Raw genomic sequence first — 24,514 nt, 5'->3', positions numbered from 1 at the left:
ACATATTATTCTTCAAAATAAAATGTAAAATTCTGTTCCTTTTTCATCTTAAGGTTAAAATTGCCTTAGTCAGAACTGGCTGTAAACAGGACTTCCTGTTACACCACTAATTCTGAGACTTGCCGCAGCTTGTTCAGGTCTTGGGTTGAGTGCACTTGCACGCCAGTGCTGATCCAGATAGACACAAACCTAACCACACTATTGCCCATCTCACCAGTGGCTGCAGTTAGAGCTATTCTCTTAATTCATCTTTTGTTTCCTTTGCTGGCCTTCTCTCTTATCTTATTCACTGGTTCAGACTGAAAAATGACCTTCCGATATAAAATAAATGTTGACTTAATAAACCTAGTTATTACTCTCTTATTGAGCAGATGTACAGAGTGTACAGTATATTCCTATAGGTTTGCACATGTCTGTGTTCAGAACTAGGAGGTCGCATCCTTGACCCTGAGCCAGACACTCTCTAGGGGTTCACATCTCACTCCAGGACTTGATGGCCATGGGAGGTGCATTCATAACCAAACAGGTTGAGCATCAACTTGTACATCCTTCCAGAACACACCTTGGGGGTTGGCAGTTGGCTGGACGGCCAGTGTGGATCAGACTGGCGCCCCCAGCTCAGGGGTTTGATCCCTGCTCAAGTTGGGGTGAATTTGGGACCTGCCACCTTGTCCCACTTGTGGGGGAGACCATGGTGCTGTGGGTTTGACCTGGCCTGGAGAAGGAGATGTTCAGAACTCTGGGATTTTGGGGTAAATTTTCACCTTGCCAACCTGGCATTACAGGATTAGCCAACCTTTTGTAGAAACGACCCAATTAGAAATGAGCTATTTAAATAGATTTGAAAACCTGCTCCACTGTTACTGAGAGCCCAAACAGATCAAGAGTTCTGACATTCTTTTTAGCTGGCATGACTTTTCTGACTTTTTGGTTTGATATAATTATATATTATATAATCATATTATATATAATATATTATATGATTATATATATTATCATTATAATATGATTTGGTTGACATAAACATGGTGCTGGGACCAAACCACTTATCATAAGCGTAAATAATTTGGATTAAGATGGGAAGACTGGGTGTCAAAACCTGCAGATGATACCAAATGAGGGAATCGAGCTAATGATGTGGAGGACTGCACCAAAATACAGGAGGACTGTAAACGTACTTGTAAAGTGAGCAGATCAATAGAAAGTAAAATTCAATCTAGCAAATCGTGAAATGGGCTCATTTTGTTCAGAGGAATAAAGAGGCCACTTATTTCCTTAGAAGGTTAACAAAATATTGACGGTGCAGAGGAGCAACACGATCTTGAAATACAGAGATATCAATCAGTAAAAGCAGAAGAGCACAAAGGATGGGTTTGAAGTGCCAACATTATAAGCAGCTAATATAGTCATGGGTGCTCATGCTGGAGGGGAATTCTGCTTAAATTTCCTATTTCATTTCCAGGCTCTGAAGGGAGATAGATGCATGTTGACTGGTATCTTTCAGTTGCACCCTGTTGCCAAGTTGGGACAGCCTGAAAATATCCGTTTTGGTTCCAGCTCCCCATTTCTGAGATTCCTTGTCACCTTTTTAATGAGTTAGTGCAACACGTAGTGAGGCACATAAACCAAGTTTCAGCCTGGGAAATTGTGCAGACCTTGGTATCCTTTGGGCTAGGGAATGCAGAAATTAGCGTGTGGGTGAGCATGGCTTCGGGCTCCAGCTGATGTCATACAACAGCCCAACAATATCCTTGCATGTAAGAGGAATACCGGTCAGACAAGGCACTGGAGTTTTTTTACTTAGTTCTGTTGAAGGGTCATGAGGACTCGAAACGTTAACTGTGTTCCTCTCCACCGATGCTGCCAGACCTGCTGAGTTTTTCCAGGTATTTTTGTTTTTGTTTTTGTTCTGGAGGATGCCACTGGGTGTGGTTCAGTGTCACATCATTATTCATTGCCTTTAACAGTGGAAAGTACAGTAACTAATTGAAAGGAGGAGAAAGATACTCTGTGACATTGTTAATAGATAATGCTCAGTCTGTTGTTCATCTTGGCACGCGAGTAGAAAGTTTTATGTTCTATAAAGACAATGATTTAAGAAGCATTTACATCCAAGTCATCAATTCTAAACTATCAAGAGGACATTGCCTTTATATAACACCTGGATTTATGGTTATTGTCAACAGGACATAGATTTGGAAAACAAAAATCTGAAAACATCTGTATTTCGGCATACCCTACAGGGCAAGCTCCTTTATCACACCTGTATCAATTATTTTTAGTCGTGTGATTTAGGTGGTATCTCATTCTTGGACAGCTCACACATAACTCTCATGGATTCAAAGGGTAATATTTTGTAAACACTATGGCCAGCATCTTCGGGTCGGTGAGCAGGGGCTGGGCCCACTCGGAACGATGCGCCCCAACGTCACCGCGCATCATTCAGATCTTGAGTTCGACGGGCGCGCACCAGACTTGGCTGTGCGCTCGCTGAACTGTCAAAGGCCTATTAAGGCCATTTAAATATCAATTAAACTAATAAACTGAGCTGCCCGTCAAACCTTAAGGTTGGTGGGAGTGCAGGCGAAGAGCCCAGGCGGCCTTTGCATTTATCATGAAACCTCATCCACGGGCGGGCACCTAGAATGCAATGGACACCTGGTTTATCATTTTTTTATTATTCGTTAATGGGATGTTGGCTCGGTCAGCATTTATTGCCCATCCCTAATTGCCCTTGTTCAGAGGGCATTTTTTAATAGTGGGTCTGGAGTCACATGTAGGCCAGACCAGGTAAGGACAGCAGGTTTCCTTCCCTAAAGGGCACTAGTGAACCAGATGGGATTTTACACCAATCGGCAATGGTTTTGTGGTTATTAGACTTTTAATTCCAGATTTTTATTAAATTCAAATTTCACCATCTGCCATGGTGGTATTCAAAACCAGGTCCCCAGAGCATTGCCCTGAGCCTCTGAGATACTAGCCCAGTGACAGTAGCACTATGCCACCCCCTCCCCAGTGGGTGCTGATTCTCTACGTGCTTTCCAGAGGGAGCAGGATTTGTTCTTGAAGGGGGCATCATGGGGTAGCTGAGTATCTTTACAGTTAGTCCTTGGTCAATGTAATCTCCTGGACTGGTTTTGTTCACCTGAGGTGATGAGAGAGGAATTATACAGAGTATTTTTGCCCTAGGTTTTTCTTTGTCTCTCTGGATGGGCTGGGGGGTGGGGGTGGGGGTGAAAAGTGTCCAGTTCTGATGCTCCAGCCATTGTGGGGGTGGAAGCAAAATACTGCGGGCGTTAGAAATCTGAAATAAAAACAGGAAATGCTGGAAAAACTCAGCAGGTCTGGGGAGTTTTGAGCCCGAATGACTGAAGAATGCTCTGAAGTTGAGTCATTCGGACTCTAAACATTAACTCTGTTTCTCTCTCCACAGACGCTGCCAGACCTGAGTTTTTCCTGCATTTCCTGTTTTTGTTATATATATCATGGGAATGGAGCAGGCTTGATGGACCAGTTGGTCTCTTCCTGCCCGGCAATTTTGTATCTTCGCCCCAATTGGTATTGTCCTGAGCCATTTGGATCTAGAGCTTCTGTGATTCCATCCCTGCACTGTGTTTGTGTTTGTGTTGATGTGAATAACCCTACCCTCCCTAGCCTCGACGCATGGAAATCTGGTGTAACAATCTGCCCCCAATTACAATCCAGCACGGTCTTGTGGAAAGTTGCTGTCATTTGCACTGTTGGTGAAGTCAAGGTTGCCATCCACCTCTGCTGTTTCCCTATGAGTAAATATCCCACCATTACTCACTGTTTAGGCTTGTGCAAGTGTAGCCACTTTGGTGACGGAGCAGAGGACAGCTGGGTTTGTGGAAGCCAACCCTTGACATGATCCATTACTTAACAGGAAAGGAGGGGAAGATAGTCAAAATGCCTGTGTCTTGTACTTGCTTCCTTTACCTTTTTTAATTTATCTGGGTGAGAGCAACAAAAAAGTTAGAGGTTCTCAAAATTGTGCCATTTCCAATTGCATCAGCATCTGTCAGCTTCCTGTATAAACAGTTTGTGATAATGGTCTTCTGCTATCCCCAGATTAAACGGAAGAAATAATCAGAGCATAAAATGGTGGGTTTTTCGTGATGTGCAAACATTAAAAGTTTTTTTTTCCCTGTGAGGCGGGAAATTTTGTAGGATCATAATTTAAAAAAAAAATTTAGCAGTAAAACTTATTCAGCAGTGCAGTTATTTAAAATAATTCATTAAAATAAAATGCTCCGCTTACTTATCGGGGGAATCAAAGCCTGAAGGTTCTTTGACTCTCTTTTAGATAGTGTTGGTCCAGTGGGTAGCACTCTCACCTTGGAGCACCTAATCCAGACTAACACTCCCAGTGTAGTGCTGAGGGAGTGCTGTGCTATTGGAGGTGTCGTCTCTTGTATAGGGCATTAAACCGAGGCCCCATCTGCCTGCTCAGGTGGATGTAAATGATCCCAGGGCACTATTTTGAAGAGCAGGGGAATTATCCCAATTGTCCTGCCCAATATTTATCCTGCAGCCAACATCACTAAAGCAAATTATCTGGTCATTATCTCATTGCTGCTGTGTGGGAGCTTGCTGTGCGCAATTTAGTGGCTGCATTTCCCACATTTCAATAAAGATTCAACCTCTTAAGCCAACCTATACCAGTTGCTGTTTGCGAGAGCTAATGAGAATGGAACATCCACTCCCCCCCCCACCTCCCCGCCCCCCCCACCCCCCCTTAAGATACTGCACACGGCTCGCACACATGGGCATCCCACACGCACCGCACGGGTGCACAGGGCACACACGGGCGCACATGTGACACGCACATGACGCACACGACACACACAATACACACAGCACACAGTAATCAGACAGATCATCTCCTTGAAGCCTACCCACAACCATGTGAACCCGCATCGCACAGCAACTTGAAATAAGAATTCTGATTTGAAACATTTCCATCACTGGCCCAGGAGTATAGAGGCAAACGTTTCTGTGCCCTGAATCCCATCCCTAAAGAACAATATTTGCAATTAAATCAATGACTAGTAATTATCTGCAAATTCCTTCTTTCGTTGCTAGCACATGCGGCGAGGAATGTGACAAAAAGCAATTTGGTCAGCAAACCATAAGCAGGCCAATAGGATGCATGTCACCATGAATCACTCAACCACACTGTGCAAAGAGAGACTCGCATTTACATAGCACCTTTCATAGCGCCTTACAGCTGATGAAGTACTTTTTGAAGTGTAGTCAATGGTTGGAATGTAGGGAATGTGACATCCAAGTTGTACACCGCCAACTTTCACACACTGCAACATGATAATGACTAGATAACCTGTTTTAGTGATGTTGTTGGGGGAAGAAATATTTGCCTGGACACGAGGAGGAAATCCCTTGTTCTCCCTCTGAAGTAGAGCCACGGAATCGTTTATGCGCTCCTGAGAGAGGGCCTCAATTTGACAGCAATTGTGATGGTGCTGTACCCCCTCAGTACCGCACTGGAGTGTCAGCCTAGACATTGGGACTGGATTTTATATGCCCCCGCCGGGCACGTTTTCAGCAGTGGGAGTTGGTTGGGGCGGGGGGGGGGCTCATGTAAAATATGTTGGGTGGGTAGCCCACCCTCGAGCTCACCACCACCCCCCCCACAATTATGTAAATAAATTGCCACATGTAAATAAATAGTTAAAGGTTAATTAGGTTTGTTAGCAAGCCTATTGACCAGGATAAGATGCTGCCCACACCATAATATGGTTGGCGTGGGAGTGGGCAGGCCGTTTAGTTGGGGGCCTAGATGGAATAAGGCAGGAAAGAAGAGGGGGTGGGGTCACCTCATTCAGGAGGTGCCCTGTGTGCATCGAGGGCACCCCTCCACCCACCAAGGTTTCAACCTCTCCCCTCCTCGTCATCTGCCCTCCATAACCTGGTCCCCTACACCCCCTCCCTGTATCGCCTGGGCTATGGGGGAGTTACCACTGCAGAATCCAACCTGGAGTGGTGCTTGAACTCCAAGTGTAATGACTGGAGTGAGAGTGCTAGCCACTGATCCATGCTGACAATACCTGGTTCGCTTTAGCATAATTTCCTCTCATTTTAAAAGAGAACGTACTTTGAAACTTTAGACTTTTCCTTTCATGGCATTTCAGTAACTTCATTAAAATCCTTTAAAACCCATTAAATCCTTGGATTTTCCAGTCCCGGTTGTATGTCTTTGCCAAGCGTTTGGTTCTTTGTTTCTCTGGTGTGATTTCTACTTACCAATTGTCTTTTATAATTATAATGGACGCCTAGCAACAGCTTTGACTGACCCCTATGGAAAAAAATCACCTGCAGGCAGGTTAGGGATGGTTTCCTGCACAGTGCAGTGGGGAGACTGAACTGTGCGTGCTGGGAGGTGGTGAATTTTATAAATATATTCCTCATTCGGTTCAGGCAGATTTAGCCAACGTCTTTGCTCTTCACAGATTGCTCCTATACTCTGTGCAAAGCAATCGATCTTGGGTCCCTTCATTCCAACAGAGCCGTGTTTATTTTCTACATGTACCCTATCACAATCTATATTAAATGTTCAACATCCACACTGGCATTAGCCCTCGGTGGCTGATCTCGTGCTGCTAATATTTCAGTTACACACCGTATAAACTTTGAAAAGGGCTTGCGTCTCTATAGTGGCATTCACATTCTCTGAATGTCTCACACACTTGACAGCAAGTGTCGTCACTGTTGTAATATAAGGAATAGCAACGCCCCCCATGGCTTATACTGGATGGTGCATTCCTCCTCTCCTGTTTCTTGTCACCATTTCAAATATATATAGACACCAGTGAATGATATAAAATGTTTTTTTTCTACACTTTTTCATGGGATGTGAGTTTCGCTGGCAAGACCAGCATTTGATGCCCATCTCTGCCCTTAAATGGAGTGGCTTGCTCGGCCATTTCAGAGGGCAGTTAAGAGTCAACCACCTTGCTGTGGGTCTGGAGTCACACGTAGGTCAGACCAGGTAAGGACGGAAGATTTCCTTCCCTAAAGGGACGTTAATGAACCAGATGGGTTTTTATAACAATCGATGATAGTTTTCATGGTCACCGTTACTAAGACTAGCTTTATATTCCAGATTTATTAATTGAAATTCAATTCCACCAACTGCCATTGGTTACATGCCATGACCACTGTGCCACCATAATATCTAAAACTCAAAACAAGATGACTATAGAATTAGTAGCATACAATGGGCGATTTTACCTCTTTTTGAGGCCTAGTTGTTCAGCGTCACACAAGTTCTCAACAAGTAAACCTAAGTTTATTTTAAGTATTTGTGGGACATCTTTGAGTTATGATTGCATTCCACCCCCCCCCCCCTTTGTACCTGGAGATAAACAACTTCTGCTTATTGAGTATCATTTCCTGTGAAGTTCTGACATTGAAATTTAAATAGAATCTGGTGTTATCTTGGGATCTTTGTATCTTGTTGTAATCTTTGTATTTTGTAACAGCTAAGCATTACAAACTGCAGCCTCCTAATGGGAAAAGAAACTGAATGATCACATCACCAATTCTGTTAAAGGTTCAATAGCCTCAGCAGTAAACTTAAGGTTATCTCGGACCCACTATTAGGGTGTAATCAAACTGCTTACCCTCGGAAAATTTCCCAAAGTGGGACACTCTTCCAGCATCCAGTTTTGCTTTAATAAGGCATATTAATTTAAATAGCAGCTGCATTCCACTAATTGTACAATGTGATTTTGTTTGTTTGAGTCCATTGTGGTGATTGTAGCAGTAAGTCTTACAAGTAACTACAATTCTTTCCTGTTTAGTGTCTAGACAGCAACTAAGATTCTATTGCTCATTATCATTGTCCCAAACATAAATTATAATATCTAACATGCCCCTATGCCTTTTGTTGGTACTAGCTCTTCAAATATCTACTCCAATCCCATTTCCCAGTTCTTTCCCTACACCCTTTTATTCTTCCTTCCCAAATACTTATCCGAAACAAAAACAGAATTACCTGGAAAAACTCAGCAGGTCTGGCAGCATCGGTGGAGAAGAAATCAGTTAACTCAGTTCTGCCGAAGGATCATGAGGACTCGAAACGTTAACTGATTTCTTCTCCACCGATGCTGCCAGACCTGCTGAGTTTTTCCAGGTAATTCTGTTTTTGTTTTGGATTTCCAGCATCCGCAGTAGCTTTTAGCTTTTTGTTTTTATCTCTGTGTTTAATTGACTGCCACCTCTCTTCAAGAAATGCCCTCTCTGAAGAAGTATTGTTCTGTTCTCCCCCCGCCCCCCCACCTTAGACCAGCTTATATTTCTCCTTTCTCCTAACTATACTCAGTTCTGCCGAAGGGTCATGAGGACTCGAAACGTTAACTGATTTCTTCTCCACCGATGCTGCCAGACCTGCTGAGTTTTTCCAGGTAATTCTGTTTTTGTTTTGGATTTCCAGCATCCGCAGTAGCTTTTAGCTTTTTACTTATCCGAAATTTGTTTTTAAATTTTACATTCTCTGGCTCACTGTGATAAGGCATTCCATGTTCTGATAACCCTCTGTTTGAAAACACTCCTGTTAACTTCCCTCTTCATCCCTCTCGTCTCATGACAATTTTGAGTTTATGCTCCGATTCTTCAACCAGTGAAAACAATCTCTGTTGTACTCTTTCTTCCAAGTCATCATCCCTCTCCCAGTGTAATAAGCCCATTTCTTTTCAGGCCCCAGAGATGTTTCAGCCTTTTGTTTGACAGCTTCAATTTGCATGTAACCCTTCCCCCTCCACCCCAGATCTCTCTTCCTCCAGCCTAAGAATATAACAAGTCATGGTATAGCTCCTTTCACTGCTCTTTTTACCCTCCAAAAGGCAGTTCTTCACATTTCTCAGCGTTAAACTGTATTTTTGTCCATCTATTGCAATGTTCCTCGTGGTTTCCCACATCCTCATATCAATCCTTTATTTTTCTGAATGGAAAACAAAATCACACCGCATCACTGCCCATTTCCTACCAATCCTAAAATCCCCCTACTCTTCGTCTTCCCTGGTCATGTGGCCCATTCCCTTCAATACCTCGTGCTTTGATTTTCACTAGACTGTAACAATCTATGGGCTGAATCTAAAATAAATTGCAATGTAAATCCAGATGTGGGACCAAACCAAACTAAGCTGAGGGAGACTGCCCCTTCCAGCTAGTCTTGATCTGATTGACCTCCGATTTCAGGTGAAGCCTCAACTCTATATTTAACCGACCACTTTAGCATTTATGCAAGATGAAGCTGCCTCACACCAACACTGCCATTCTGGAGGAAATGCAGCCTCAGAAAGTTAAATGCACCACTTGCTTTGAATGGGCTAGGTTTTTTTTTAGGGTTAATGTATAACAAAAGGGCTAAAGGAGTTCCTGTCTCCATCCTAAAGGGTTTAGAAATTCCCAAATCTGTGTCCTTTTCAACTGTTGCTCCTATGAGGGAAGTCAGGCTTTTGTGATCCACATCTTGGGCTAATGACCGATTTCCTGTCCTATGTTTTGCATTTCCATTCCCATAGTTTACAGGCTATAAATTTATTCCAGCATTTCAAATGACCGTGTGACTTTGAAATTGCTTAAAAGAAAAATTAACTCTGAAATGTAAAATTTGGTGATGTAAAACAATATTGATTTAAGTTGTCCTTTCATACCAGAGTTCCTCTGCCTCTGTTATTACTGACATTTTACTTATTCCGCTTTTGAAATGAAATGTGTGTGAATCATCTTCCAAGGATTCAAACTCCACAAAAGTTGGTGGTTGTTGATGGGATCCAAGCTGTATAGTGAAGCCAAAACCAAGACACAGCTTTTCTTTGTAGGGAGAATATATTGACCTGTTCGGTCTCACAGCTCTCCTCCCACACATCCCAGTGTCCCAGCTATCTCCTATTTATATGTGCTGTAAGTATTTAATTAAACAATGCCATTCACTTTGTATTAACATCTCGTTAACAATGTTGGGGGTGGAGAGTGACCATGCACTGTACCTAGGTGGTGCGGGCAAAAGGTGACCGTGCACTGTATCCAGGCACGCGCGGGTAGAGAGTGACCGTATACTGTACCTAGGTGGTGGGGGTGAAGGGTGACCGTGCACTGTATCTAGGTGGTGGGGATGGAGAGTGACTGTGCACTGTATCTAGGTGGTGGGGGTGAAGGGTGACCGTGCACTGTATCTAGGTGGTGGGGATGGAGAGTGACTGTGCGCTGTATCTAGGTGGTGCGGGCAGAGGGTGACTGTGCACTGTATCTAGCTGGTGCGGGCAGAGGGTGACTGTGCACTGTATCTAGGTGGAGGGTGACCATGCACTGTATCTAGGAGGTGCGGGCAGAGGGTGACTGTGCACTGTATCTAGCTGGTGCGGGTGGAGGGTGTCCATGCACTGTCTAGGTGGCGCGGGTGAAGGATGACTGTGCACTGTGTCTAGGTGGTGCGGGTGAAGGGTGTCCATTCACTGTGTCTAGGTGGTGCGGGCAGAGGGTGACTGTGCACTGTGTCTAGGTGGTGGGGATGGAGAGTGACCGTGCACTGTATCTGAGTGGGGGAGCGTTATATTCGGGCACCAGCCCTTTTGCTCCTTCCCCATTTTTGCAGCAGCGATGTTCAGATTGCAATATCCAGGATCAATGCCATCAATCCAAGTGTACATTCTCATTTGGTTAATGGTTATACTCATATTTACTCTAATCCTAACAACACCTAGCTTGCTTTAAATCTCCTCAAGCCTATAATGAGTCTAAAAGATTAACCTTAATAGTTCCCATTCTCTAGGATGATTGAGCATTTTAAATGTTTGAATGCATAATTCTTTGGATCCCCCATTTTAATTCTATCTTTGTCTTGCAACTCTTTGCTTCGTAGCTTTATCACAAATCGTAATTCGTCAAGTGCCTTGGAAAGTTTCTCTCTGTCAGAGATGCTATCAAATTGTAACTTCCTGTAAACATTATGCCATCAGTACAGCCCTGGTTCAGTGGGTAGCATTCTCACGTCTTGAGCTACGAGGTCCTGGGTTCAATTCCCACTCCAGGGCTTGAGCACAAGGCTGACGCTGCAGCGCGGCACTGAGAGATGGGACATTTAACCGAAGCCCTGTCTGCTCGCTTAGGTGGGTGTAAATCACCCCATGGCACTATTTCGAAGAATGAGTTATCCTGGCCAATCACCATCACAAAAACCAGATTATCTGATCATTATCACGTTGCTGCCTGTGGGAGTTTTGTCATGTACAAATCGGCGGCCGCATTTCTTACATTATGCAGACTTCTCCGCGCATTCTCTGCCTGAAGGCAGGTCCATGGCAATTATTCGGCAAAGTACTGTGATTTTTTTTTTACTAACTATGGGCAGGGCGAGGAAGCAGGTCCCAAGCCTACCTCAGCTGAATGGAAATTGAACCCCGCACTGCTGGAGTTACTCCGATCCGCACGCTAGCCATCTAGCCAACCGAGCTAACCATCCCCCCCACAACACGGACTACACTTCATAAAGTGCTCCATTGGCTGTAAAGCACATTGAGATGTCCGGTGGTTGTGAAAAGTGCTCTATAAATGCACAGCTTCCTTTCAACTCTGAAATGGAACTATTTCATTCCTGATCCATGACTGTATGCTTTAGGTTAATCACTTGCTTCTTGTTCCAGCCCAAAGATTTTGTCCTTGATAGTTTTAATCTGGAGCCTGTGATTCTCCTCTCACTAGCCTGCATTTTCCCCTGTTAATCCCCTGTGGGAGAGACACACCGAGTAGCAGAGATTAGCGCTGAGATGCAGCAAGTTATGAATTATCTGTAAGTCTCAGGGCTTGCACTCATGGCTTGTGTCTGCAACCCTTAATTAGAGTAGTTTAAAATACTTGTAGACTTTATAGTGCATCAGCAAAATCCCCCTCTGGTTTTGCTTTCCTACTCTGCTTGTGGGTTAGCTGATCACCTTGCAGTAAAGTACCATTCATAGTCCGCTTAATTCAGCCTGAGAAATGATCATTTTGAGATTATCCTTCCGATCTCTACGTGTTCACGAGGCGTGCTAATGGAGAAACCCAGGCTGCTTAATCAGGGCAGGACTTAAACAACATGGCTCCCCAAACAGGAAGGAAGCTTAAGTCTAACTGACTTCAGACAATATTACCGTGCTGCAAGACTTTAGAGGGGCTGCATTTCCTGGAGGAACAAAATCCCTCATTGGCCACCATATTATTGACTCCAAAAGGAATAGACCCCAGGAGCAGCCTGAAGACTCTTCATGGCTCCACTGGTTCTGGTGTTCTGGAGCATGGACTGCCTTACACAAAGTTATGCTGAGGTCTGGTGGCATTTTCCCTCAACAGAACTTTTTTTCCCCATTCTTTCATGGGATGTGAGCTTCACTAGCTAGGCCAGCCTCTGTTGCCCACCCCCTTGAGAAGGTGGCTGCCTCTTGTACCGCTGCAGAGCATGTGCACCATGTGGTACACCCACAGTGCTTTTAGGGAGGGAGTTTCAGGATTTTGACCAAGCGACAGTGAAGGAACGTCTATATATTTCCAAGTTGGGATGATGTGTAGCCTGGAGGGGAACTTTGCAGGTAATGGTGTCCCATGTGTCTGCTAACCTTGTCCTTTAGGTGGTAGAGGTTGTGGGTTTGGAGGGCTCTATTGGGCGAGCTGCTGCAGTGCATCTTGTAGCTGGTACACACTGTTGCCGCTGTGTGTCGGTGGTGGAGGGAGTGAATGTTTAAGGTGGTGGATGGGGTGCCAGTCCAGTAGATTGCTTTGTACTGTATGGTGTCAAGCTTCTTGCAGGTTGTCAGAGGGGCATTAATCCAAGCAACTGGAGATATTTTATCACACTCCTGATTTGAGCTTTGTAGATAGTGGACAGGCTTTGGGGAGTCAAAAGGTGAATTACTCGCCACGGAATTCCCTGTCTCTGACCTGCTGTTATAGCCACAGTATTTATATGGCTGGTCCAGTTCAGTTTCTGATCAATGGTAACTCCTTGGATGTTGTGAGTGGGGGATTCAGCGATGATAATGCCATTGAATGTCAAGGGAGATGGTCAGATTCTCTCTTGTTGGAGATGGCCATGCCTGGAACTTAAATGGCAAATAACATTCACGCCACACATCAGCATAAGCCTGAATGTTGTCCAGATCTTGCTATACATGGACTTGGCCTGCTTCAGTATCTGAGGAGTTGCAAATTGTGTGAACATTGTGCAATCATCAGGATACATCCCCACTTCTGACCTTATGATGGAGGGAAAGTCATTGATGAAGCGGCTGAAGCTGATTGGGCCTAGACCTAATCCTGAGGAACTCCAGCAGCATTGTCCCTGGGTTGAGATGACTGGCCTCCAACAACCACAACCATCTTCCTTGGTGCTAGGTATGACTCCAACCAGTGGAGAGTTTTCCCACCCCTGATTCCCATTGACTCCAGTTTTGCCAGGGCTCCTTGATGTCATGTTCTGCCAAATGTTGCCTTGATGTCAAGGGCAGTTACTCTCCCCTCACCTCTTTTGTCCACGTTTGAATCAAGACTGTCATGAGGCCAGGAGCCAAGTGGCCCATCCAGTTTTATTCCCTTTTGACTTTTCTGTAGCAGTATGATACATCTAAGTGGCTTGCTAGGTTTTTCTCTTATTTTTGCTTGCAGTCAGCTGCTCGCTTTCTCCAGGCGCAGTTTTTGTTTTTTCTCTGTTCCTTTTCTTGTCCCATCACCATCCCCTTTGGCCCTGGAAGACTAACTCTCCTGTCATTCAATCTCTCCTGTCTTCCACCCTATCACAGACCTTCCTTTTTGTCCTTGTTCCACCCCCTGCCCAAAACCTATTACATCTCTAACTTTTCCCAGTTCTGATGGAAGGTCGCAGACCTGAAACGTTAACTCTGTTTCTCTCCCCACAGATGCTGCCTGACCTAATGAGTGCTTGCGGCATTTTCTGTTTCTATTTCAGATTTTCAGCGTCTGTGGTATTCTGCTTTTTGACGACGAATTGCAGATTAACCATCTAACTTCCAATTGCAGCGGAGCAACTTAGAATTCTACATTGAGTGTAGCTCAGCCCATTTAAACCTCCTCTAATTCCACCCTCTTGGTAAATGAGTACTAGTGAAGAAGCAGCAAAGAAACCTTCTACCTGTTCCGGTCATATCTCGTTTCCAAACGTTTTGGGTGAGAATTCTGGAGTCTTGATTTAGACCAACCGATCCAAGAAATGTGCGGAAAGCCTTTGTATCTCCCAGTCTGAGCGCTGCACTTGTTGCAGAGTTTTAGGAGACACATTTTCAGGGGTAACTCCGCCAACCCATTATCTCTGCTTTCTGTCTTCTCCTTCCTAACCAATCCTCTATCTGAGTCAATTCCATGCGCTTTCAGTTTTGCGAAGGCTCCTTTATGGAATCTTGCATTATAGTGGAAGTCCGTTGAAATGGACTTCAGAGAACCTTCAAAGGAGGTTCACTTGACTGATTCCTGGCATGGAGGGGTTACCTTGGGAGGAGAGGTTGGACAGGTTGGGCCTGTATCCATTAGAGTTTATGAGAATGAGAAACATAGAAGAGGAATTGACAGGGTGGATGCTGGGAGGATGTTTCCCCTTGTGAGCGAGACCAGAACTAGGGGACACAAGTTAAGATTAAGGGGTCTCAAATTTAAGACTGGAAGGAGGAGAAGTTTTTTCCCTCTAAGAGGGTCGTTGGTTTGTTTGAATGTCTTTAAGGCTGAGTTAGGCAGATTGTTGATTGAATAGAATTGTTACAGCACGGAAAGAGGCCATTCATCCTATTCTGTCTGTGCTGGCTCTCTCTGAGAGAGGGGAGATGGTGGCACGGTGGCAATGTGGTAATGTTACTGGGCTAGTAATTCAGAGGCTCAGGCTAATGCTTTGGGAACATGAGTTCAAATCCCACCATGGCAGCTGGTGGGATCTAAATTCAATTAATAAAATCTGGAATTGAAAGCCAGCCTCAGTGATGGTGACCATGTAACTACCATCGATTGTCACAAAATGCCATCTGGTTGGGTCCGAACGCTGCCTGGTGTAACAGTGAAGGACGTGGATCAGCAAGAATTTGTCAAAGCTCTGGGAGCTCTCCTCAGGAATCCTGGCAAGCCAAAGGTGCCAGACACAGTGTAGCTGGGCCAACACAAACAGCTGGCCCCTTATGACGAGAACTGGTTCTGTACCTGAGCTGCTTCCACAGTGCCTCACCTGTACCTGCGGGGTGGTGTTGGAGTCGGGGCCATGACTAAGATTTACAGTGGCCACCAGCGAAAAGGGTGTGAAGCCCAGTCACTTCAGCCGCGGCTCCAAGCCTGTGGCCAGGAAGGTGCTGCAGGCTCTCGAAGGGCTGAAGATGGTCAAGAAGGATTCCAATGGTGGCTGCAGACTGATTCCACAAGGGCAAAGAGACCTAGACCAAATTGCTGGTCAGGTTGCGGCAGCGAGTAAGAAACGTTGAATGCGTGCGTCATATTCTGGAGAATAATAAAAGCCTTCAGTTCTAACTGCTTAAAAAAAATGTCTTTTTAGGGAAGGAAATCTGCCATGCTTACCCAGTCTGGCCTACATGTGACTTCAGAGCCACAGCAATGTGGTTGACTCTTAACTGACCTCTGAAGTGGCCTAGCAAGGCACTCAGTTCAAGGGATGGGCAGCAAATGGTGGCCTTGCCAGCGACACCAACATCCCATGAAAGAATAATTTTAAAAGAAAAGTCACTCACGCACTTCTCTTCAGACAATTATTCAATTTCTTTCTTGGAGACGTGGTTAGATTTTCAACATTATTGCCTGGACGATAATAGGGCAGAGAAAATTGTGCGGGTTCTAAAAAGGACGAGCAGCTCACTGCACCAAATCACCAAAATATCTATTCTAAGCCATCTTTCTCCTCTTTAGCCCTCAGCACCTATTTGGATGCTGTTTACTGCTCATTTATGAGGTAGTTTATCACATGTCAAACAATGTTGAGAAATTGTTTTGCATAAGCGATCTTCACTTATTAAACGTGCTTATTTTCTTTGACGCCTGAGAACATAAAACGAGTTCCTAGAATCAGACAGCACTGAAGGAGGCCATTTGGCCCATCGTACCCATGTTGGCTCTGTGAAAAAGCTAAGCAAATTGGTTTCATTCCCTTGATCTCTCCCCACCACCCTTCAATTTTTCAATATCAATTCCCCATGGAAAGGTGCCTCTGATTCCCATTCCAGCACCATTTCAGGTAGTGCCTTCCAGATCATCCTAACTCACCGAGTAAAACAAAAAAACGTAACATCTCTTCATCTTCCCTTTTGCCAATTACAGTCACCTTCTCCGGGGCCCCAAAATCCAGAAGGACCCGAAAACCGGCAATTTGACATTTGTGTGCAAACGCTTTTATTCTTTAATTGATTCCCCTCATCCTGTGATATTTTGTTATCTTGGCTTCAGGAAAGGCTGTACTGTATCTCCTCCTCTAGCCGTCCACTTCCTCTTAAAGAGCGTTAACTGGCAGGTGACCTTGTCAAAGAAGTCACCTGGTTTACAAAGATATGTTGGCATTGACCCCCTTGGCAGGTAATTCAGTTTGTTATGGGGGCTATTAACTGCGGTGTGATGAGATAATAGAGGAGGTGAAATTTTTTTGAAGTCTGCGACTTTGGAACTCGCCGCCTCCAAAGAGGGTCATTGGGCCGAATTTTATATCCCACAGGCGGGCATGTCCTGATTGGACATAAAGATCGCGCGAGAAGACGCCAGGCGACTGTCCCCGACATCGTGGCGCACTCGCATGATATTTCCCTCGGCGGACGCGCACAGGAGTCGGAAGCGCGCCCGCCAACAATTAAGAGGGCAATCAGGCCCATTAACGGCGCACTTGTCACCGATTTTTCGCGGCCCGTCCAACCTTAACGGTTGGCGGACGGGGCGAATCGGCCGGGCGGCCTTTACATTTTTTGTCAAACCTCATCCAAGGGCGGGATGAGACCTCCGTTATGAAATAAAATAAATATCTATGGGCAGCATTTTTTGTGAGATATGTTTCAGGTGCTTAGTCGTGATGCACGGACATTTTTCTTGGCGGCTTTTTCAACCGTTATTGGATCATTTGAAGGTCTGCAGCTGCCTGCCTTCAGGGCGCTCGCTCGCAGCGCTCACCCGCGCCCGCGGTGATGTCATTGCCGACCCTCTTCCCGCCTCCGTCCCGGCAGCGCTGAGCTTTCCAGCACGCGGTTCACGCTGGCTGTCCGTTAGTTTGCGAGCCAGCGTGACATCGCGGTCGGGGGCCGATTGCAGTCGGCGGTCTGTCTCCCAGCCACTCCTGGGCCCTCCGATCCCGTGCGCCCGCCAAGGGTAAAATTCAGGCCGTTGAATATTTTTAAGGCAGAGGTAGATAGATTCTTGTCAGGCGAGGGGAATCAAAGGTTATCGGAGGGTAGATGGGAGTGTGGAATTCAAAACACCAACAGATCAGCCATGATCTTATTGAATGGCGGAGCAGTCTCGAGGGGCCGAATGGCCTATTCCTGCTCCAATTGAATGCTCGCATGTGATTTTGTGCAGCGATTTGAATGTTATAGCAGACGCACTGCTCCCATGGAGCTTCAGCGACTCACCGACTGTTATGTGGTAAGAGCACAGCACAGCTTTTGTTTGTAACTTTATTTTTCAAACTTTATTTTATGTATTAAACGTACAGGACCCAAAATCCACAAACCTGGAACATGTCCAGTCCAGAGCGTCCCGGATATGGTGTCCGGTGCCTGTACCTTAAACCTGTGCCTTATGGTTACCCACCCTCCTATTACTGAAAACAGTTTCTCCTTATTTACTCTATCAAAGCCCATCCTAATTCCAAACACAGCTATTAAATCTCCCCTTAACCTTCTTTATTCTAAAAAGCGCATTTTCTGCTTCCTTCGTCTAAGAGGCCAGCCTTCTTTCCAAGGAGCCATTCTAAAGACAAGCTAGTAACCAAAAGAAAACACTCAGTGCATTATTTCTGAGGGAAAATTCTCTGCAAGCTTCTTTGCATACTTGCGTGTGACCCGGACCCTCTGCTGGAGCAGATGGCATGGGTTAGGCTCCACTTTGCTGCCACAATGATTGAAATGGTTCACAGTTGCTGCAGATGGTGACGCTAAAAGGAGAAACACATTTCTCTGCCCTAAGTGTTTGCTTTTGAGATTGTGAAGAATTTGGACTGCGGCCAAAGACTAAGTGGGGCATTATTCATGCTTTCCATGATACAATTATGGGCTTCATAATAGAAAGTTACTCCCAAGGTTGCACATGTGAAACATTTGGTCATACGAGCTGTACTGTGGTGAATTTCAGACTTGAAGCACCATCTTGCTATTCTGGGCTCAGTCAACTGCCTTCTAGATTTAAATGGAAATTATTGGCAGGATTTTTTTTTCTATTTGCTGGTTTCGTGGGTACTTTTCCAGACATTAATAAATTAATTTCTGTCAATGATTATAGTGCAAAAGGATTTTACAGTATCTTTACAAAATAATCCCTCGTAAAAGGTTGTGCTGTGGTTGATATTATCTTACATTTAGATATACACAGCACATGTACCTTCAAATTCATTCTCTGGATGAATTTGTTGTCTGTCTCTTGTTCCCTTTTGAGAGGAAGGCAGTGAGCTGTCTTATTGAGCTCCTACAGTGCTATTAAGTAGTAAGGTGTTCCAGGATTTTGACTCGATGACGATGTGGTGTCTCTGACCTCCTGGGTGCTGCCAAGGGAAAATATAAACAACGCGTGGGTCACGGGCAGCATCCTGGATTTGACACTTGAATATCCAGTTCACCTGACCAAGTTAGCTGTGTGCTTCTAGCATTGATTTACAGCACAGGTTATCTCCAACCTTTAATTGTGTGCAGTTTTGGTCACCTTACCTAAGAAAGGATATACTTGCCGTAGAGGGAGTGCAGTGAAGGTTCACCAGACTGACTCCTGGGACGGCAGGGTTGTCGTATGAGGAGAGATTGGGCCGACTAGTCCTGTATTCACTGGAGTTTAGAAGAACGAGAGGGGATCTCATTGAAACGTATAAAATTCTGACAGGGCAGGACAGACTGGATACAGGGATGATGTTTCCTCTGACTGACTGCAACCCATTTCACGTCTCTCTCGACATTATTTCATCTGCATTGAAGTCAATGGAAATAAAAATCCTGAGAGATAAAAATTTCCACTGTGTTCGATATCTGCTGATTCACCACCACTCATTTTACAACTATTACTCAAACTCGAGATCCACTCACGTCTACCCATAGATTAAACACGCACACACACAGGGAGGAGCCCTGACCAGTGCTAAAGATTATAAAGTTGATACAAATTCATCTGATGGGACGCCAGCCATTTTTATACCATGAGAAATGTTAAGTGGGGGGAGAAACAGGGCAATTCAGCATCAGCTGCAGTTATTTTGCATTCCTGCTAGTCCCAGACCAGGATCGTGCTGCATTTAGAAATCTTCCTAGTGCACCTGCCTAGGCTATGTGCAAAGATTATTAACATTTCACCGAGCCAGGAGCACTAATTAAGAGAGTTAAATACAGAGCGAGTTGCCTGATGTTTGCGATTTGCAGCTGTTAAGGAAGCAAATCCCCTGTGAGTGGAGTTTGGAAATCCTAATCTAGCTGATAAGACCTGCCGTACTTGATTGCTTACCCGGTTGAAGTGAGCCCCTTTCATCGCGCTGTTGGGAGCAGGTGTTGGCAAGCCATATTTAGAGTTTTAAGTATTTTAACGTTCAGCGGACAAGCTCGAAAGCCCAGTAGAATGCAAAACCGCCCGGCTCAACATATTTTGCATTCAGCTGACCAAAAATTAATTTTGGCTCCTGGGAACAGCGTTGTGACCATTTTAGTACGTTTGTGTGAATAAAAATTATTTTGGAAAGCCAGCCATGTGTAATTCAGTCAATTGCGCGCTACTGTTGTCCTCGACAGCTGAGGGGTATCTGCACTGGGACGTTGGGAGCTCAGAGTGAATCTGTCTGAAGGTCCAGAGCATACCTGAATGGTTCAGGTTTTGTGTTGTCGTTGGGCAGTGACCACCAGAGCTTCCCCGTAGGGCACCTAAAGCCATCGGAGTGGACAGAGAATGGTGTGAGTGTGGAGCGCACTGCCAGACGGAGTGGTTGAAGCAAACAGCTTTGGTGCATTTAAGGGGGGAGCTAGATGTATACCTCATGGAAGCCATGTTGGCAAGAGGTAATTGGAGTGGGAGGGGATTCATGTGGAGCATAATCACCAGTGCAGACCAGTAGGGCCGAATGGCCTGCTTCCTTGTTGAAAATTCTTTGTCATCCTGTGAATCTCATTCCATCTGTCAAGGTTCATATCCTGGTCCCCGAGGTGAAGAGTTTTGTGGTAATCTACTGATCCACTCACTTCCTTTTTAAACAGCAGAATTTCTCAGGGGAAATAAAATCTTCCCAGTCATCGGATGCTCTGATGAAATAAAATATATCGGCGCTAATTTACTCACTGTCTGATCCCAATAAATACTTCCTGGTTACCAAGCATCCACTGCATTTGCTGCTCACTAATCTTTCCCCTGCCAGTGTCAAACAATCCAAAATATGTTCAGTGACACTGAGGAAATTGTAGAATAATTGTTTTCTTAAGATTAACGAAGAGAACCTGTGCAATCTACACCAGGTATTTTGTTAAACGTAATCTGCAAAGTGAGAAACAGGTTTGAGAGAAGTTCCCTACCTTTAAGATATTAGTACAAATATGCATAGGCTTTGCAAAAGACCTGAACAGACTCTAGTGCTGAGATTTGATGACAGTTCTTGTACTAATATCCTTTGTCTAAGTAAACAAACGCCACATAAAAATAGTTCTTCAATTATTTACCTTCTTTATTCATTCACGAAATATGAGTGTCCCTGGCAAGACCAGCATTTATTGCCCATCCTTAATTACCCTTGAGAAGGTGGTGGTGAGCCACCACCTTGAACTGCCGCAGTCTGTTAATTTCCTGTAGCAGTTTGATACAACTGAGTGGCTTGCTAGACCGTTTGCCCAGGCAGTTAAGAGTCAACCACATTACTGTGGGTCTGGAGTCACATGTCGGCCAGACCAGGTAAGGATGGCAGTTTTCCTTCCCTAAAGTGAACTAGATGGGTTTTTATAGCAATCAGTGGTGGTCACCATTACTGAGACTAGCTATCAATACCGAATTTATTGTGCTGCCTTGGTGGGATTTGAACCCGTGCCCCCAAAGCATTAACCTGGGCCTCTGGACTACTAGTCCAGTGATATTACCACTATGCCACCATCTCCCCAATATATCATATTTAACTGCAAGAACACTATTTAATGTACCATGCTGGCTAACTCCTTGTTTGAAATTCATTCTGTCTATGTGATTTCACTACACGGGTCACAAATGCCACTTTCATTGCTGCACAATACTTATTAAATTCTCTTACTCTGGGAAGAGATTCGTGGGAATCCTAGCATAGTGTTTACCTTACTGAATGTGTGATCCAGAGGCCTAGACAAATAACCCAGTGATGTGAGTTCAAATCCCCCACTGTCATCCAGGGAATTTCACTTAATTAATTAAATAAATAAAACTGAAATGAAAAAGCTGCTTTTTAATCTCGGGTCCATTTAATTAATGTGCTATCTGACCAACCCCAGGGGCAGTGACCCCATATGTAGTACAAAGTGCGGTACCTTCCGGTATCTTCTCCGAGTACCATATACTATGTCATACTCAAGCACTTGCACACAACCAGTTCTCAACCTGACAGGAAGGATGGCAGAATTTCTTTCCTAAATGACATTAGTGAACCAGATGGAACTAGTTAGTTACATGATCACTATTAACAATAGCAGATTTCTAATTTCGGTTTTATTTAATTAATTAAACGAAATTCCCCGGCTGACAGGGTGGGATTTGAACTCACATCGCCGGGTTATTTGTCTAGGCCTCTGGATCACGTGTTCAGTAAGGTAAACACTATGCTAGGATTCCCACGAATTATTATCCAGAGTGAGAGAATTTAATAAGTATTGTGCAGCAATGAAAGTGGCATTTGTGACCTGTATAGTGAAATCACATAGACAGATTGAATTTCAAATAATGGATAGTGATATGTGAATGATCCCTTATGCTACATTGTTAATCCGTTTGAAACTGCTGGATTATACATTAAAGCAGCAGGCAGAGCTCCATATTGTAGCTATTCAGCATCTTTTTTATTCATTCACGGGGTGTGGCTGTCGCTGGCTGGGCCAGCATTTATTGCCCATCCCTAATTGCCCTTGAGAAGGTGGTGGTGAGCTGCCTTCTTGAACCGCTGCAGTCCATGTGGTGTAGGTACACCCACAGTGCTGTTAGGAAGGGATTTCCAGGATTTTGACCCAGCGCCGGTGAAAGAACGGCCAATATAGTTCCAAGTGAGGATGGTGCGTGGGCTTGCAGTGGAATTTGCAGTTGGTGGTGTTCCCATGCATCTGCTGCCCTTGTCCTTCTAGGTGGTAGAGATTGCAAGTTTGGAAGATGCTGGTCAAAGGAGCCTTGGTGAGTTGCTGCAGTGCATCTTGTATCTAAAAATATCACCCCTGAGGTGCAGATGTCTTGTTTTACGGGACATTTAGGGTTGCTGCTATAGTTCCGATGATTCATTGTTGGAAATGATTTTTTTTTCACCCTTTTGTTAACTTACACCCAATACGAGTCATGTGGAAATCAAAATAATGTTTTCTTTGGAGACAACACAGTGCGTAGGAAAGGCAGCAGTTAACTGTAGAATGTTCAACTAAGATCAAATGCTGAAGTTGCAAATTTATGTTTTTGTACAAAAATTCAATGATGGAGCCGATTTTGCTCCAAAGGATTTGTGCCCTGAAATTACGTCAAGTAGAACAAATAGTTCTATTTTCTTTCAGTTGCACCAGAAGTTTGTGAGCTGTCGCTATTAAGGGTCTCCTGATATTTTTTTGTTGCAAGTCTCGCAGTCATTTGTAAAGCAAAAAGGATTCAGGTCCAAATGGTGCAGAAGGAACTTAAAAAGAAAACGCGAGTTTGTTGTCATCTGTAAACCAACAACTGAGGAGGTCCGAATAAATGGTGCAAGATCATTATTGCAACCTTGAGTAATATCAAATTAAACAACTGTACGTTTCACAGTGACGCGGCACATCAATGATTTCAAGTACATTGAAAACAGTATGTTAAAGTAGACTTGGCATAAAGCGTATTCGTTTTACTTTTGGTGTCAAAACCTCACCGATTTGGTCACCATCACTGATTTACTAACGTGTTCAGGTAGGAGATGGCTTGATCATTAGATTATAATTCCTCCTGGGCTTGAACCTTAACTGGATCCACGCTGGTTGTTCAAGTTAGAGCTAAGACTCAGCAGCTTTCTTTGCTGGAGAGAGCTTATTGACTTAGTTCACAGCCAACATTACTCACCACGCCAGTCTCCCGGCTTTATAGGTGTACAAATACTCATCACCTGTTTAACATTGTAATTGCCATTAAACCTTAATGACGTAATTAATAAGGCATTGTCATTGAAGAAGGATGTGGTGGGCAGATAAGTGGAGCTTTTCAGTGAGGGCTAAGAGAAAGTGAGTCATAATATTCACAGTCACACACCTTCCAATGACTGGCTGAACAATAACTGAGGTTTATGTGTTGGTCGTTTAGCAAGTTTTGTTTCTGATGATGAGCTGGCAGTGGTTGCATTGAGGGGAGAAGGAGAGAGCCAGAAGGTCTACATGTGTGTCTTGTTCCGCAGAGGAGAATGTGGTTAACAGTGTAATTTACCTGTGCATTTTTCACAAACCAATTTTCCATCTAGTTGTTTCTTGGACATGCACCTCATTGCACAGCAATGTTGCATTACGCAGCACCAAATCAAATGGGCAGATTTATAAAGTCTTCTACTAAACAATCTCCCTCATGGAAAGAATCTGCTGTGGTCATGAAACATGATGACACATTCTCCAAGTTATAGGTCCTAAAAATATCATCTCTGAGGTGCAGAGTGACTCGTTAAATCTCTTTATAACAAGACCAAATTAATATGTTAACGCCATAAGACATAGGAGCAGACATAGGCCATTCGGCCCATCGAGTCTGCTCCGTCATTCAATTAGATCATGGCTGATCTAATAATCCTCAACTCTATTTTCCTGCCTTTTCCGCATAACCCTTGCTTCCCTTACGGATTAAAAATCTGCCTATCTCAGCCTTGAATATACTTAATAACCCAGCCTCTACAGCTCTCTGAAGTAGAGAGTTCTACAGATTCACTACCCTCTGAGAGAAGAAATTCCTCCTCATCTCTGTTTTAAATGGGCGACCCCTTACTCTGAGATTATGCCCTCTGGTCTTAGACTCTCCCACAAGGGGAAACAACCTCTCAGCATCTACCCTGTCAAGCCCCCTAAGAATCTTGTGTTTCAATAAGGTCACCTCTCATTCTTCTAAACTCCAATGAGTACAGGCCCAATGT

At 44.4% G+C, this 24,514-nt stretch overlaps 1 protein-coding gene and 1 pseudogene across 2 annotated transcripts in view; both read left to right on the top strand.

The window, feature by feature from the left end:
* dapk2b (death-associated protein kinase 2b) overlaps nt 1–24,514 on the top strand; it is a 155,065-nt gene that overhangs the window by 20,826 nt on the left and 109,725 nt on the right. The gene's annotated exons all lie outside the window — the stretch shown is intronic.
* LOC144669921 (small ribosomal subunit protein eS19 pseudogene) lies at nt 15,032–15,531 on the top strand (annotated as a pseudogene).

Source organism: Cetorhinus maximus, chromosome 30 (genome assembly GCF_964194155.1).
Source record: "Cetorhinus maximus chromosome 30, sCetMax3.hap1.1, whole genome shotgun sequence".
Taxonomy (NCBI): Eukaryota; Metazoa; Chordata; class Chondrichthyes; order Lamniformes; family Cetorhinidae; genus Cetorhinus; species Cetorhinus maximus.
The sequence above is the reverse complement of the archived record's forward strand: the minus strand, read 5'-3'. Positions and strand labels throughout refer to the sequence as shown.